The 17,295-nt window shown below is 49.4% G+C and overlaps 2 protein-coding genes across 5 annotated transcripts in view; one reads left to right on the forward strand and one right to left on the reverse strand.

Moving 5' to 3' along the window:
- TRAM1L1 (translocation associated membrane protein 1 like 1) overlaps positions 1-17,295 on the reverse strand; it is a 242,873-nt gene that overhangs the window by 144,733 nt on the left and 80,845 nt on the right. The window lies entirely within an intron of this gene.
- LOC107510889 (bifunctional heparan sulfate N-deacetylase/N-sulfotransferase 3-like) overlaps positions 12,918-17,295 on the forward strand; it is a 71,595-nt gene continuing 67,217 nt past the window's right edge. For 3 of the 4 annotated variants that reach the window (XR_004954814.1, XM_036233424.1, XM_036233426.1), the window contains exons 1-2: positions 12,918-13,185; positions 13,409-13,597. The gene's annotated coding sequence lies outside the window, so the exon portion shown is untranslated. Of the gene's footprint in view, positions 13,598-17,295 lie in introns of all 4 variants that reach the window. The other variant, XM_036233425.1, reaches the window with a different exon arrangement.

The following is a 17,295-nucleotide window of genomic DNA, read 5'->3' on the forward strand; positions in this document are numbered from 1 at the left end:
AATTTTAAAGTGGCCTCCACACTCCCCTTACCCTTCTTCACAATTATCAGTTCATGGCGATCATTTTTACCTAGACCCTCATCTGCTATTTAGAGGCAAATTCTGTTTTGAAGCAAATGCCTGAATGATATTATTTCCTCTCAAGATATTTTAGTACGAATTTTTAAAGTTAAGAACTTTTAAATATAACCAGTGTACTAATCTCACACCAAAAATAATTAAATATTTATCCCTTAAAGTCGTCAATATCCAGTCAGAGAGAATAATTATCAATCCCTTCTGTTTCAAACTGCATTTAGTAACGCACAGCAAGATTGCCACTAGTGTAAGTAGAGGAAACTCTCGTTTCTAAGAAAGGTTTGAAGTAAAATGTGAAACATAATCATCAAGGTTGAACGTCAGAGGATAGGGAAATACATTTTATATGAGAAGGTCCTAAAAAATAGCATTTACATTTGAATTCCCATGGCGTCTCTGCTTTTGATTGTTTAGAAAAATGAACACGTTTCCAAAATTATTGACCAATAAAAGGCTTCATCGCTGTGCTCAGAGGCTCCAGGGTCAGGCTGCCGGGGCTTGAATCTGAGCCCAGCCACCTGGTGGCTCTGAGCCTCGGGACAAGCCACAGCCGATTCCCCCACCTGTAAAGGGATTAAATAGACCGTTGTCAAGAGAAAAGGAGTGGACGTCAGTAAAGCGCCGAGCAGCGGTCCTGACACTCAGCAGGTCCTCAGTGAAAGCTCACTCTCGCTGCCGCTGTTGGTGGAAAGCAACGGACAGTGCTCAGGTGAACTCGCTTCCTGGTGAACCGAATTCCTGGGGAGCAGAGGCGGAAAGTGCTCTCGGCCGAGGCCTGCTAGCATGGGCAGTCCTCGGATGACCGCGGGACACGCCACGTGGTTCCCAAGGTCACAGACAACCACCACTGTTCCTTCCTGAAGAGCCCTGAGCTGTTGCCTGGCTGCTCCATCGTTACAGAAACTCACATGTTTGCTTTTCCACACGCTGTTGCCGAGACCCTGTGGGTTTTGTCTCACAGGCGACAGTGTTTCCCGAGTCTCCCGGGGGCCAGCGCAGGCCCTATCTCGATGGAAACACCGTTCAGAAGTCGAGAAGGAAAAGACCTTCCTGCCCGCACATCCGAGGCGGCAGGAGCAACGCGGTGCGGCCGGCAAGGGCCAGTGTCCCACGGGGGGCAGAAGCGGCTCCGACCCGACCCAGACGAGCGGGCCCCCGCCGGGCGCTGCGATGCGGGGACGCGGACTAGAGTGGGGTGGGGCAGACCGCGAGACCCCCGGCCAGGCTGGGGAGGGGTCCCCGGGGGCTGCCCCCAGGCCGGGCACAGAGAAAATGCGCAGGGGCAGGTGGACAAGGGAAAGCCGCTCGCCTGCCGCCAGGAGCCCTGAGGGGCAGCCACACCCTGCAGGAGGCTGGTCCCCACCCGAGGGCAGACGCCACCGCTCTCCGTGGGCGCACAGCGCCTTTGTTGTTAATGAACGACACTGACGATCTGTGCAATCGTGCGGGGAGATGGCATGGCGCAGACAGTGAACCCTCTGAGAGAGAAAATAAAACGTTTTTCCATTTTTGAATGTTTTTCTAAATAGGCGGGTTCCTCCTCCTCTTCTCTGCTTTCTTTTTCTGGGGCTCCTAAGAATTTTTTATTAAATGTCTTGAGATTTGTTCTCTAAAATGCACGTGGGAGGCGTCTCTCCCATGTTTAATCCTCACTTTTCCTATTTAAGAGATGACGGTGACTCTGGGGGCCTGTGCGTGACGAGAGTCCCATCCTCACGCCCCAGAGTCGGTCCCCTCTCCCCGCGGGTCTCCGTCTAGTAGCCTGGCCTTTTCTGAGCTCAGCTGGACCGCGCTCGAATCTCGCCGATGTAGATGCGTATTTTTCAGCTACAGATAACCTCTCCTTTCCAGGCCGCTCGCCACAGAGGCGTGGGAGCGGCTTCCGTAAAGAACAGACTCCGACAGAATAAATCAGAAATATCCCAGGGCAGCGCCGTTAGCAACGCTGTGTTGAAACTTGTTTAGTTTTATAGAAATGTATGTGTTTGGTGAGTAGCGATGTGATTTTCCCCCTGTGAACGGCAGTGGAGAATTTGAAAGGTAGCACTTAGAATGAGGGAAATTTGTATCCTTTCCCAGAAAAATCAGGGTGTTGATTGGAAATGGGAATGAGCCTGGGCAGCAGCTGGAAGATAAATATGTACTATGTGGTATTTATTTGCTACCCGTTGATTTATAATCTTTCAATATGCAAATTATTTGCTCTTTTTTTGTTAATAACTATAGCTTACTACAGTAAGAGCAACCGCCGTTTGACGAATGTTTTCTGTGTTTGGGAAAGCGGTATTTCCTCAAGGCCGTTTAACTCTGTCATCCCTGCCGCCCTGAGCGGGAGGCCCAGTCCCCACGGTCCCCGCCAGCAAGCTCGCTCCACCTGTGCGGAAGCGAGCACGACCTCTAGCTCTGAAGGTCTCCCGCATGCCCAGACATCGTTGTTTCCTAATAATTCTCGTCTCTGTTGTTCGTGATGGTTATTTTCATGTAGAGACTTCCCCACAACGGCCCCGATGGTGTCTATGGGCGTGAGAAGGGCCAGCGCAGGGGCGGAGGGCAGGGCAGGGCAGGGCAGGGCAGGGCCCTCCCCCCCCCCCGCCCCCGGGTCCGGCCACCTCGGGCCCTCACATTCCCTGTGGCTCAGCTTCTTGACATGTCAAAAGGAGGCGGATGGTGAGGCTGCCTCCTCGGAGACCTTCCCCCTTCACGGGACGCGTTTGGGTAGCGGTGGGCGGAAGGGGAATTTCAGTTGTTAATGAACCAGCAACACACATCGAAAACATAGTAGTTACGCGCGTAGCACCTTTGCTTCTATGCCACGAGGCCACAGCGAGGGGGAGAGACTCTCCCGGGGACTCAGGGGAATGCCAGCGGCACAGGCAGGAGGCGCCCAGCGGGAGGGAGACGCCCGGGCTGGCGGGACAGGGGCGGCTCCGGCCGGACACGCGGCCTGGGCCTGTCCCCGCTCCTGCCGCTGGCCTCCTCGCCCGCCCGGCCCCGTCCGTCCTCACGGGTTTCAGTGTCCAGACCGTTTCCCAGGCGCACAATTTCCTCCTCCCAGGTGGCGGCAGGCGGGCCTGTCTCGCACCCTCCGCAGTTTCAGTGAAACAGAGATGGCGAGGTCCTCGCGCGGCACAGCTGTGGGAGGACAGCGGCGCTGGCCTGGGCCCCGGGAGCTTCTCGGGAAGAGGGAAGCAGCACCGACAGGCTCGCCGAGCCACGCGTCACCTCATTCGCAACAGAAGGGACACGAGGCAGCGAACGAGACACGGCCTCCCGCCGGCCGGATGGGTGACGGCGATCGAGGGTGACTGCGGCCCACGCCGCGTGAGGCATGAGGCACAAACGCGGGAGCCACGGATAGAAAAGCCTCTGGAAGGATGTGATAACGGCTACCTCTGTGTTGCGGTAACGCAGGTGATTTGCGTGTGTGTGTGTGTTTAAAAAGTCTTTGATAGTGCACAGGAACTTACATAATAAAAATAAAATATTTTAAAAAGAAGAGAGGCAAAGGCGAGAGGAAAGACAGCAACGGAGTCTGGGAAATAAATTTCTGACCCGATCCAAGACCCTTTGCCTGAGGGCCCGTCCCCACGGCCCAGTTCCGCCTCCAGCACCACGGCACGTCTAGAAATGCCCTGGCCACTGCGCCAGGCACCAACGAGCTTCATCGGAGCCCAGTCGGAACCCGGTTCTCAGTGTCTCCTCGGCACCCAGGTCTGGGCTATTGTGGCGGATACACACCTAAGCGACCAGATATCTGCGCTTAGAAAACGCGCCACCCCGGGAGGCGGCAGCACTTTGCGGCGCAGGGGCAACGGGCCGACGGCAGATCGCGAAGGGACGTTACGTGCACAGCGCTCAGTGGGGAGGAGGAGGATCGGCTCAGACGGAGCAACCGGGGGCTCTGCACGTGTCGGGTGGAATCCACTGCCGCCGGCGACAGTGTCCGCTGGCCTCTAAGTAAAGCGAGGCGGACATTCACCGCGCATCTCCAGAATCCTGGGGCGCTGGGAGGGAAAGCCCGCGAGGACGCGGTGTTTGCAACACGTCACAAAGCCCCTGACAGCGTGACAGTTCCGGGCGGGTCGGTCGCTCCCCAGCTCCCAGCTGCACTTTGTAGCTGGCAATAATTTGAGAGTAGGTTTCCCACCAGAATTAGTCACACGAAAGACTATATGTAGATGTTCTGAAATTATTTTTCTGTAAGCTTGCTTTAACCAAAACAATAAATAATAAATATAACATATTTAGGGTATTTATCATGAAATTGAGTTCCAGAGTTGGGGAAAAAAGATTAATACTAGCCATCTAAATGTATTTCCCATTCTTTTTCTTTAAAATAGTATTAAAGGGGGCTGATATTAAATGTGTCTTTATAATGCCTAAGTACAAAATTTGCAAAAACTGCTCTTTATGTTTGTTCAACTAGACTGCCGCATGTCTTGTCAAATAAAGCTTCACTGAATTTTGGGAGAGTTGTCAAGTGCCGCAAAACTGGGTCCTACGATTTGTGCTACAGAACTGAGTTTGTGGAAATGTTAATCCAGTAAGTATTTCATATACCTATTTGAAGAATATCTTAAGGAAATAATATCTAATCAAGTCTCCATTTTATGAGCTAACATTATTTATGGCTAAAAATGAAACATTTTACATTAAAAGAATAATTCACAACAGCCACATAATGTATATTTACTGAAGAAGAAAGAAGGGGAGCGAGGAAGACATACTACAATAAACAAGATTTATATGATAATTAAATTAATAGGGAAATTTGAAAATATAGAACTATCTCAGATGCTAAAGAGGCTTTTGATTAAAAGAAAAGTTAGCCTTGGAATAAGATGCTCCATCTTTGATGTGATAAATACAGCCTGTCAAAAAATTACCCAATGCCAAACCCCAAAGGCATTCCCACACATACTGGAAACAAGTCAGGTTATCACCTGTCAACACCAAAGTCTTATCCTAAAATTTCTGTATAGTGCCAAAAACAAACCAAAAAAGGAAACAATGAATATATGTTTCAATTAGAAAAAAAGATCAAAATCATCATTCTTAATATTATACGATTGTTTGCTTAGGAAACCTAAGAGAACAAACTATAAAAACTTTAGATCTAATGAGAAAATGCAACAAAGTAGCTGAATAAAAACACACAGAAGAACAAAGCAGACATCAACAGATAAGTCTGTACTGTGACTAATTCTTTTGGTGGGAAATACACTCCTCTCATAAATAACTCCGAGTTAAAAACTAGACAAATAGGTTTCATTGAAACCAAGGGAATATTCTTTATAGCAGTAATTAACCAAATAAACGGATTAAGAACCATCTAACTGCAACATCACATGAAGAAAAAGCAAAAATAATCTAAATATTTAGATGACAATAGTCAGTAACAAAAAATTTTAAAAGACCTACATTCAAAACAGCAAAAAATACATGAAATATGACAATAGAAGCTTAATCCAAAGGACCTACATAAATAAAACCTTAAAACATTTCTGAGAGAGATTTTTAAAGATTGAAATAAGTAAGGCATATTCCTGAATGAAAGACAAAGCTCTAGATATATTCATCATCTCCAGACTACAGGTTCAAGAAAATTACAATAAATAATTATTAGTAAACAATAATATCGATCAATTTATTTAATTACTATAAAAATAAATAGTAAATAGAGTAAAATATTTTAGTGCATGAAAAAAATTCTGTAGTAGAAAATGTATCTGAAATTGAAAATTTGATTTGATGCTATTTATTCATTTTACAATATTTTCATAATTACATCAAGAAGGCAATCTCTTACCCATTCTAAACTGTTAGGAATTGACAATTTTCTGGAATATATGAAAGATAGATGTTTCTAAGCAGCTGGAGGCAAAGCTTATGGATTTGGGGATCATTTCATCTAGAATTTCCTCTCATTTTTGTGCCTTTTAGATTTACCTTCCAAATCAAAATACCTGAATTGTTCCATCATTTATTTATGTAAAATTCAGGAAGATGGTGATTTCTCCAATCTTTGGTGACTGCGTTATTAAAATGAGAGAAGATTTGGATAACAAGTGTAGCCATGGAACCTTCTCCTTCCTGCTGTGTAAGGGACAAGAGCTGTTATAAAAAGAAAATCCAGTTCACTGATCTGCGAAAATGTTAGAGGTCTCCTCCTCTTGTTTATGCCAGACCCCCTGTAGACCTTTCCACTGTAGACCAGTCTAAAAGTCTTGTGTAAGTACACTAAGATTTAATGCCAGACCCTAAAGAGAGGGACAATTACATTATATATCTGTAGCATGGTTTTATCGTAAGGTTTCCTTTTTACACAGATATAAACAACTGCGCACTTTTCTACCAATGGAACACAGACTACTTAAAATTTTGGAACAGTAAGCCTCTCAGTATCCAAATTACTTAATTATCTTTCTCATTTGAACTTTCAGCTCATAGGCAGAATCAAACCAACAAACCAACCAACCAACAAACAAACAAAATTAAAGGACCTTAAACTTAAAAGCATCACAGAACTGATTTTATGGAAAATATTTCCCTGAGGCTTGAGGGTGAGATCACATAGCCTTTTTTGGCTTCTTAAAAACTCTTAATGCTTCACTTCAGCACTTTCTGATAAAAGAGCAATCAGAGCATGTACAGTAACAGCCCAGAGAGTGACAGATTGGAGCGGCCAGGCCATTATGCCACAAGATAGTGTGCATTTATGAAGTTAATGACAGATGATCCTTTCCTATATTAGTACCTTACTTTATGCAGCATAGTTATTGATCTGTAAAAGCCATTCTTTGTGCTAAAGTGCTCTAACCAAAGTGCCTTAGGAGAAAGTTCATTAGTGACCTCATAAAACAACACACACAAAAGGAAAATAATTATAAAACAGTCATATGTATCAAAAACCTGAATAGGACACCATTGGAAATCCTTCAACGGAAATCACATAAGAACAAGTAATATAAAAAGAAACCTAGAGCTTTTTGATGCTGTCTTCTGCCCAAAATGGAATGCGAGCCAGATTTCCTACAGGAAGCTGAGATCATCAATCATGTGGCAGACATCAGAAAGTGGAAAAACCATGGTCCTATGTTGGAAACATATTTTCAACAGACCGAAGACCAAGCCCTTGAAATCTACGAAGAAGGAATTCCGGGGGCGGAGGGGGGAGGGGACGTGCCCTGCGCACTGCAGTAACTCGCCTTCGCTTAACGAGGTACGGGGCACACTCGAGTGTGCAGGCACCGCTTTGTGCAAGTTCCATTTGCACGATGTGCGGCTCGACAGCGCTTTGGACATGGCCGACGTCCGGGAGAAGAAATACTACAGCAGTTAGACAAAGGTTACGTGCCTTCGCGAAAGGCACAGACCTCACCTCCACTCACCTGTGATCAGGAACAAGTTCCAAATGGCTGTTGGAATTAGAAAAATTAGACATGATGTAACTAGAAATGTTACGCTCAAAATACCTCATTCTAGCCAACTTAGCCTAGTAAACGCTATGAAATAGGTGTTTCAAATTCTAGCTGCTCTAAATTGACCGTAAGCGATATCTTTTATTAAGACATGTAACTAACTGTAGAGGCAAATTAGATCAATCATTTCTGCTGGGAGAAAGCCTTACAGTTTCACGCCGTGGATAACAAAGTAGCAGATTACGCATTAGTTATTTTCTAGTAATCAATAATTTAGTTGAACCTGCGGCTTAAGTGTCTGTCCCCCAAGTTCTCCCTTGCTGTCCTTTTACTTCTGTCTTTGGCCAGGGTGCTGTTCCCTGGCGACCTGCTTTAAAGCTATCACGTGAAGGCGAGGAGGAGATATATTGTAGGAGGCTTATGCCGACCAATAGCGTGTGTCTCATAAAGAGCTCAGATAGATCTATGGGAACTTCAGCAAGGGCACTTAGAAAAATCACCTCAACTCGGAGGGGTTTTGCTGTGCTGTGCATTCCTACACATATTTTATAATTATTTGTTTATCCGCTTTAAAAAAAAAAAAAAAAGCCCTTGACCTTCATGGAGCTTTTAAACTCCATGTCTAAACGAGGTGTATTATTTGGCGTTCTGATTCCGGCGTGCGGGGTGAGTGTCCACCACACCCACGAGACCACCCCTGAGCATCCCCCGGCCTCCGTGGTTCTGGCCGCGGGAGAGAGACCAGGGCCCACCCGCGGCTACCGCCCAGGTCTACCTGGGGCGCAGAGCACAGCCCTGGGGGCGGCGCAGGGGAAGATAAGACAAGGAGTCATCTGGAGTTGAATGAAACTGGGTTATTTAAAGTATTTGGAAACCATAAAGTCACATTTTTAAATCCCACCTACTAATCAGGAAATCCATTTTAGTCTCTTTAAAGTTTCTTATATAATGATGAGGATTTACCGAGAATTTTAAAAAATCACAACTCGCCCCGGTTAAGTACCCTGAAGCGTGGGTCCCGGGCCCCTGGCGTCCCTGCTCCCCGGCCCTGTACCTGGAGAGGCACAGGGAAGGTCCTGGGGACATTTCTTAGGAGGCGCCCGCCACCCCGGTTCGCTGCCCGATGCCCCGTGGAGCACGCCTGAACGTGAACACCTCCGAGAGCTGGCTGGCACGGTCGCCTTGCACTGGAGAGTCTACAAATTACCATCGTTTTTTTAAAAAAAGTCACGCTGTGCTCCTCGCATCATCTCGGTCAGTTTCCCTCATTTCTCAAGGAAATGCAGTGACGCCGCAGGGACAGGTGTGCTTCCACCGAGGACAATGTGCGAGAGGCGCGAGGGCCACGGCCCACCCTCCTGGACGTGGCTCCCGTTAGGGAGCCCCAGACTCACGCCTACGACTGGCCTCATGTGCTCTTCTTAAACCCTTCCCCACGCGTGAAGTAAATGCACAGATTTCTCATTGAAAATGACCCCGGTTACTTTAATAAGTGAAAAACACAGCTATCGACAGAGTCCTGAGCTGTCTTTATCAATTAACTGTCCAACTGAAACGCTAATAAATCGCTCCACAGACCAGCGGAAGGCAGGGGAGCAAGAGGCCTCGTGGGGAGCAGGCCGCAGGCTCCTGATGCCGTCCGGGCGGAGTGAGGCAAGGCGTGGGCTGGGGGATGGCGACCCCACCGAGGCTGACCCGACCTGAGCGTCGTCAAGGGGCTGTGTCCTACGGAACTGCAGAGGAGGGGCCCCTGGGAGGCCGCAGAGCCGCGTGGCAAGGAGCCGGGCAGAGCTCGTGCGGGGCGGACTGGTCTGCCTGCTGCCCGGGGTCCACCGAGGAGGTCAGTTTGTCAAGACAGACTGGCATCACAAGGTCGCCATGACTGAGAGCCTGGGACTTGATGAGACTTTTTAAGAGAACACTCGAGCTCTAATCAGCAAATCTTCAACTTTTAAAAAGCTGTATGGTGAGTTTGAGCTCACATAAGTGTTTAACTAGCATGTGAAAATGTTAGCGAAGTCACAGTTTATATATGTACAAAGTTATGGGATGATCTGACAACCATCGGGGAATGCAAAAAAATACCTAGAGTTTGGGGGACTCGAAATAAACCTCCGCACTGACAGCCAGGGCCCGGGAGGCCGGCTCGTGTGTTCAGTCACCGAGGTCACATTTCTGAGCACAACAATGGAAGGCTTAAATCAACTTAACAATTTTAATAAAAATAATAAAAAGGATTAAATTTAATGAAAGAAAAATGGATGGAATGCTTTATCTCTTTTATGCCCAATGCTACTTTGATTGAATTTTTCACATTACAAACTGATGTTTTAAAGCAGTTCCAACAAACTTTATCTTAATGACCGAGAAGTCATGACACTTAAATGTCACAAGTGTTTGCTATGGAGGTCTTCTCGGAGTTAGCTCAAATCCCGGACCAGAAACACAGCAGCCGCGGACGTGGGCGTCTCCGAGTGCGGGGTGCTGAGCTCCCTCTCTTCCCGTGCGTGTGTGCACTGGCCAAACTCCTGTACGGACACGAATGGGTCCCTGGGGTGGTGAACGGCGAAACGAAACAGACCCCGGCTAGCAGTCCTGACTGCGCTGTGTGGACTAGCTCAGCATCGAACGGGAGAAACGCAGAAAGCGGCCCAACCGCGGCACGTGCTTAGGTTCGCACGTACTGTGAACATAGCACCTGGTTGTCTTCCAGCTCGAGGCTCTGCCATCCCTAAGGCGTGGCCCCCGACCTCTCGGACCAGGAAAGTGGCAGCTGAGGTTCAGGCAATGGGAGGGCATCCATCACACACAGCACGTGCCACAGGCGCAGCGACGTAAGCCGCCCACACGCGGTGGGTGCCTCGCAGGCCCCGCGCGTCAGGGGCACGGGCGCGGCTGGGCTAGTTCCCCCGCCTGGGGTCACGGCATTGCTGTGGAGATGCTCAGTGAGGCCCCCCCTCTGAGGGCTCAGCGGGAAGTCTCCACGTCCAGTGACGCAGGCCGTGAGCAGGACCCGCGGCCTGTGCTCGTGGGACTGAGGGCCCCACACTTCCCCGCCACGCGGGTGTCCCCAGTGGCCAGAGAGGAGAGCCTGGGGTTAGCCTGCTGGCCGGACGGAGTCTCCTGTAACACACCGACCATGGCGTGACATCCGTCACCTCTGCCGTACTTCAGTGGTTAGAAACAAGTCACTGGAAGAGACGGGGGCCCCAGGAGGGCTGGACACTGGAGCGAATGATCGCTTCTCCAGTGTGCCCGGCACCCGAAGCTTCTCACGAACAACCCCACAATCCTCCCTCGCACCCCCTCGGCTAGAGCTGAGCCACGTCCAGCTGGGAAATATGGCCACGTGTCCTGGCACAGAGACCGCTGTCCCGGAGGGAGCAGGGGACAGCACTGAGCGCCCTCCAAGCAGACAGCTTCCCGCCAGAGCTCCGCGGCAGCCGAGCGGGCGAGCGGCGTGGCCGCGTCCCGCACAGGTGGCAGATGTCCTCTGGGGACAGTACCAAACTTTGCTTAGTAGAAGAATAGACATCAAGTTCCCTTACAAGAAGAAAATCATGTTCAGTTCACTAGTATGCTAAGACCTAAGTCCCAGGGAAATCGATTTGATCTAGCTGAATTTTTTATTCTTATAACGTGATCAACCCGATAACTCCATTAAAAAAAGTTGCGCATCTATTTAACCCTCCTGCATGCCACAGCACCGTCTGACACTTCTCGTTTTATTCTCGGGGAGCGCCTGTCGCTCTCGTTAGCAGGTGAGGCTGAGTGGCTGGCCCACAGCTGAGCAAGAGGGCTCACCCACCCTCTCTCCTGAAACCTTGTGAAGAGCTGGCCTCCCAGCCCTCCGACAGTATCGACACTGGCGGCCAGGGAAGACTCCTGCTTTCAGCTTTTTAAAAACTATTGTATTCGCACAGCCATTAAGTAGATTTTATATATACATACATATATTTTATATATACATATATATATGTTTTCATTTCTTTTTTCTTTTTTTTTGACAACTGAGATGACGAACATGCACATGCTTGGATGACAGAACAGCCTCTGAAGAAGGAATACACAAAATGCAGGGTGTTAAAATTCCCCAAAGGCACAAGGCTTCCTAGGGGGATCCCAATGAGAAAACGAAAATAAAACCCATCTGAGACACGTCATCTGGCCGGAGGACCCCGCCATCTTCACACCTTCACGTCTCTGGAGGAGTCGCTGGTTCAGCCACCTCTAACCGCTCTATGGTGCAGGCCAAGAAGGACGTACAACTTTGGGCCTTTCTAAAGTCCCAGACCGACTTTGGGGAGGTGGGGCCCAGTGGAAGTTCTTGCTCTACAACATCCAGATACCCTCATAAAGTTAACAAATGACCACGATGTTTGATGTCTGCCTCATCGGAGACTCATTCCAACGGACCGCAGTTTCAACTCAGCCACCTTAAGGTGAACCTGCACGCACAGATTCTCATCTGAGAAAGCCACACGGCTGGACCCCAGCTCCGTGTCCCCGGGGGGTTCAGGTTTTCTCCAACTCCCAGGCACGTGCCCTGAGCATCAGCTTCCCCCAAGACCTCACGCGGTGACACGAAAAGCTCTAAGCTCACATCTCTACAAAACCCAAAAAAGAGAGTCCACTTCCCTAAGGGGGGGCAGGGTGGGGGGGAGTCTCAGATGGCGCCAGTTCTGTCTCTGATTGGCCAGACGGGGCTCCACACTTTTCTCTAAGCCAATCCCAGCCCCAAGGGGACATCCTGGCGCCCATGGCCCACAGGAGGTGTGGGTCGCCCCTGGAGTCACAGTGCAGGGCTGACATCACCTGCAGCAAAGGGCCGAAGGGCGGGTCCTGTTTCCATGGCGAGGAGCAGCTGGGAAGCGCGCGCAGATCTCCACTACCCGGACCCACCTCCCCCACTTAACTAAGATTCTCCTGTGCCACGCTGGTGGCTCAGAATTAAAAATTATGCGACTGGGGCTCCTACTCCAACTAGCGGGGGGCAGAGTGGACCTCACACGTGTGTCCACAGTGCCACTCGCGCGGCTGGCCTCCGGATCCCAGAGCAGGAACACCTGTCCCTTCTGGAAGCCGCAAACAGACGCGAGTGGCAGCTCGCGGGCCTGGTGTCACCTGCGGAGCCGCCCAGAGGGACGATGCGGGGGGGTGGGGGGAGAGAACCCACCTTCCCGGCGCCCGCAGAGACGCGCCCACTTCCCCGAGCGCCACCGGCTGGTCCCCGGCGGCGCCTCCGCTCCCAGCGCGCGCACGGCCGTGGGAACGGGCGCCGGGGGTCCCCACGCCCAGGCCGGGCAAGCAGCTCGAGGGGGATTGGCCGGCAGAGGTCCCTCCTCCCTCGCTCCCTGCGCCCTCCCCCGGCTCCCCGCCCTCCCTGCCGGAGGCGGCGCGGGGCGGGTCCCGGTCCGGTGCGCAGACCCAGCGCAGGACCTGGCTCGTCCACCGGCACCTGGCGGGGAGGGCCCCCGGAGCCCCGAGTCCGAGGACCGGGAGGAGGGTGCAGACTCGCTGCTACCCCGAAACGATGGACGGGACGCGGCTCCAGAGCCGGTGCCGCTTAGGACCGGGGGCTCCCGGCCGGCCGCGGGGCGCGCGCTCGGACGCCGCTGCGTCGCCGCCCCTCTGCTCCTAACAAGGTGACTCAGACAATGAACACGCAGCCTCCCGACGACCGCAGGTTGGTACCCCGACCCCGAAGTTTCGCTCGTGCGCGTCCGTGCGCGCCCGCCAACTCCGGGGCCCGTCAGAACCCTGACGCTCGACCGTCCCCTGGGGAACGCTGCAAGTCCGCAGGGCCCGCGGGCGGCGCGGCGCCCTTCGCTTGGCTAGCGCCCGCCTTCCCCGAGGTACAGAGCCGTCCCTGGGCGGCGGGTCTTGCGTGTGACACTCTTGCCCTCTAGCGCCTCCTCGGCTTGGTAGCAGTGCGATGGCTGATGTTAACGTTACATAACACAAGGCCACAACTGGCATCCCTGCGACTGGCGCAGCCACAAAGCCCGAGCCGCCCGGACCGGACACTGCTGTTTCCGGTTCTCTTCCGTCTGTTGAAACTTTCTGAAGCCTTTCGGCCCCTTCAGCTTTAATCCCAGGTAAGTGTATCTGTCTACTCCCCTCATACATCAAAGGCTAGCTCAGGAAGGCGGGGGCTTTTCCTAAGAGATGGCAACTTTGTTTTCAATTAATCTCAGAATTTTAGGATTGAACAAGTGCCTGCTTTTTGTTCTTGTAGAAGAAACAGCATTTTAATTAAATTAAATTAAACAAAGGAACATCTTATGCTGGAGTAGAGCTTCTCATTCATTAAATTAAGGAGATGATCTCTTTTAATCATTTAAGGTCTCCACCAACAACTTGTAATTATCCCACATCCGACTTGTTAAACACAGGACTGCTGCTTGTGCTACAGATCTGTAAACAACATCGGAAATTTAAACTCCAGCTCCCTGTCTGTCTACAGAGTAATGATCCTCAACAAATCTATTTGATGCAATTCCTTTTATAAACATCATTTTAAATTGCACAATAAAATTAAGTGCAACTGGAAAGAAATAAACACCCTAAGTATTGCATATAGAAGCTTTAAAGAAAACACATGTATCTTTCATTGAATATATCCTTTTTTTTTTCTTTTTGGAAGAACGAAGTTACATCCTTTAAGGGGTTTACCCAGATCATCTTCCAGCTGTTCTCCTAATATCTAGAAACCAGTTAAGCCACGAACTCATTTTAAGTTAAAATTTTATCCGTATTCTTTATAAATATATTGGAGTATAGCAGCATATGTAATCTGGAAGAGTTTTGAGAGAATCACTTCTAAGTAATGTAAACAGCTACATCTTGATATTAGATTAAAATATAAATCAAATTTTGAGATACATGTAGAGCTGATCCCATACCCACATTTTCTTTGATCGTAGAAAATGTGTGTTATCAACTACAGAACGCCGTTCACCAGCAGAGAGCAGAATGGCAGGGGGGTGACACACTCAAACATGACATTCGGCTGAAGGGCATCTGCCCCCTTTCTTCTTCAACCATAGTTCCTCGTTAATATTGTGTTTGAGGAGATTTCAAAATTAACTTTGAAAAAGACTCTTGAAAAATAGTACTAAACATTGCCCTAACAGAAGCTATGCCTTGGATTTCTCCCTCCAGTTAAGGCGGTATCTACTCTCTCTGTGATATTTTTATTGTTTTTCTTTATGGTGTCGATGGTAAAACAGAGGCTGTCTTTCTTTGTGTAAGTAAACATTAATAGTAAACTGGTCACGAGTTCATAGTCTTTAGAATAAGGATTCTCAAGTTACTAAAATGTTTTAGATAGATAAAACAAAATCTTTCTAGAGAGATTTGTTATTGTTTAGTTTGGTTGAGTTATAGGATACCTTCTCTTTAATATATTTTTTGTTGTTTCTGAAAATTGTAGCAAATGTTAATTTGTGATGTAACTGAAGGGTTTGCCGAAAAAAAAATGAGAGATAACAAGGCAGTTGAGGGATTTTTTTTTTTTTTTGGACCATATATTCTGCTGAAGAGTTATTATGAGCTAGAATTTGAATATTCAATTGACTTGTCATTTCAGAAGTTTAAAGAAATCACAAATTTTTCTTTTAATTCAGGAAATCTTTTTATATGACTTCCTTGAAACCCAGCTGAGCCTCACGGCTCTCTAGTGATTAGTGCCAACTTTCGAACTCAAATATGTATTTATTGAGATGTAAAATTTATTCCAAGAAAGCTATATTTAAATACTTTGTGATTTATATGCACTGTAAAAACAGGGAAATAGAATTAGTGATAAAAACGGTATTCTCAACTAAATGAATGCCTTGGATTTCTCATTGCTTAACCCTTTAGGCTAGAGGGAAGAAATGGTGGGAGCCACTTTTTCTGAGCTGTGGCGTTAGACACATGTCCACACCGAAATGCACGAGCTCCCCAAACCTGTCCAGATTACAGGGGGGGCACCAGGCCACAAACTCTCAGCTCGTATCATGGTGATAATTAGTCTGCACAGTGCTCAAAATTGTCGGATGACTCAAATTTCTTAGACTATCCAAGAATTGGTTTTAGAAAACCAATTGGTTTGTTTGCTTGTTTGTTTTTAATAAAAACTGTATCCCTAGCCTCTAGGATGGAACAGCGAGAGATTCATCTGTTCACGTTACTCTAAACATTTTTCATCAGTTTTGTGTAAGGTGCATAAACAGAAGAAAAGTCAGGCTCTGCTACAACTAATGTGCATAACAGATTATATCGCAAAAACTCCAACCATTACCAAAGGCTACAACTCCCGTTTACCCGTTGCCACGCGAGAGCTTAAGCATCAGGTACTGAAGCCCTGTCTGCGACGTTCTGGCATCCGAGTGACGGGCACTTTTGACACACATTTCATCCTGACCCTTTTCTCTGGTTACACGTTTGAGAGGGGCATGAGGCCAGCTCTCGCCTCTAGGCCTCTTCCACGTCTGGTCTGGACAACCTTGGCGGCTCTGGGCCTTGGCTCCTGACCTGAGGGTCCCAGAGCCCCCCTCCCATCCTCTCTGGTGTCCAGCGTTGTAGCAACCATCCTGGAGGACAGGACAGAGACAGTGACACACAACGCGGCGAGTGCTGTCATCTCGACGTTCAGCAGTAGACCAGCAAGCTATGGAAATACCGGTTAGCGCTCACTGAATGCCACCTCGTGCCAGGCACTGTTCCAAGCACCCCACAGACTCATGTTTAGCCCATGCGGTCTTCACGGCCATTATTTGAGGTGGACGCACTATAATCATTTCCACTTTACAAACGAGGAAATCGAGGCACTGAGCGATCGCCTGCCTGCCTAAGATCTCTGGTACTCGGGGAGTCTGGCTCCGGTGCACGTGGCCTGGACCGCTGGGCATCATGCGTCACTGCGCAGTGGGGTCCGCGCTGAGAGCGGCGTGTGCTCAGGTGGTCGGCGCGTCATGCGAACGCCAGAGTCGCCCCCAGACCGCGGCTGCGCTGCCCGGCCCTCGGCGCTGGCCACTGCGCTGAGCGCTGCGGGCGCCTGTCACACGGCAGTGTGGGTCGTCAGGCGTCCAGGCAGAGGACAGGTGCTGTGGAGACGGTGTCGGAGGCGAGAGCGGCCGCCGGGTCCATCCACCTCGGGTGGGGCCACGGGACCCGGGCTGCGCCGGGCGCGGGGGTGGCTGGGGGCGAGGGGCCTGCCGGCCTCGGCTGCCTGGGCACCCTGGCTGGTAGGCGCGCATGCAGGGTGCTCTAAATTTATTTCTTAAATGTTTTTTATTTCCTCAATAATAAACTAACCTCAGCTTACTGTAACTATTTTACTTTATAAACTTTTTTTTTAACTCTTTGACTCGTAATAACACTTAGGTTAGACATAAACACTTGGTTCCGCTATGTGCAAATATTTTTTCTTTATATCCTTATTCTATAAACTTTTCTATATTTAAAATTCTTTTTTAAGTTTCTAAACCTCTTTGCTAAAAACTAAGACACGAACACACCTAGTAGCCTAGGCCCACCCAGGGTCACATCATCAGTGCCACCTGCACCTCCTGTCCCGCTGGAAGGTCCTCAGTGGCGGTGACAGGTGTGACGCTGTCGTCTCCGTGACGACAAGGCCTGCTGGAGCAGCCCCTGAGGGGCCTGCCTGAGGCTCTTCCTGAAGGGCTGTCTCTCCTTCCAGCTCCGAGACCGCATCGTCAGAGGTTTGCTGCGAGCAGACACTGCTCGTTCCTCCCATGAACGAGTCCCTCTGTGTTGGGGGCCATGTCTGAACCTTCGAAGGAGGGGA

The sequence above is a fragment of the Rousettus aegyptiacus genome, unplaced genomic scaffold, assembly GCF_014176215.1.
Source record: "Rousettus aegyptiacus isolate mRouAeg1 unplaced genomic scaffold, mRouAeg1.p scaffold_m13_p_16, whole genome shotgun sequence".
Lineage (NCBI taxonomy): Eukaryota > Metazoa > Chordata > Mammalia > Chiroptera > Pteropodidae > Rousettus > Rousettus aegyptiacus.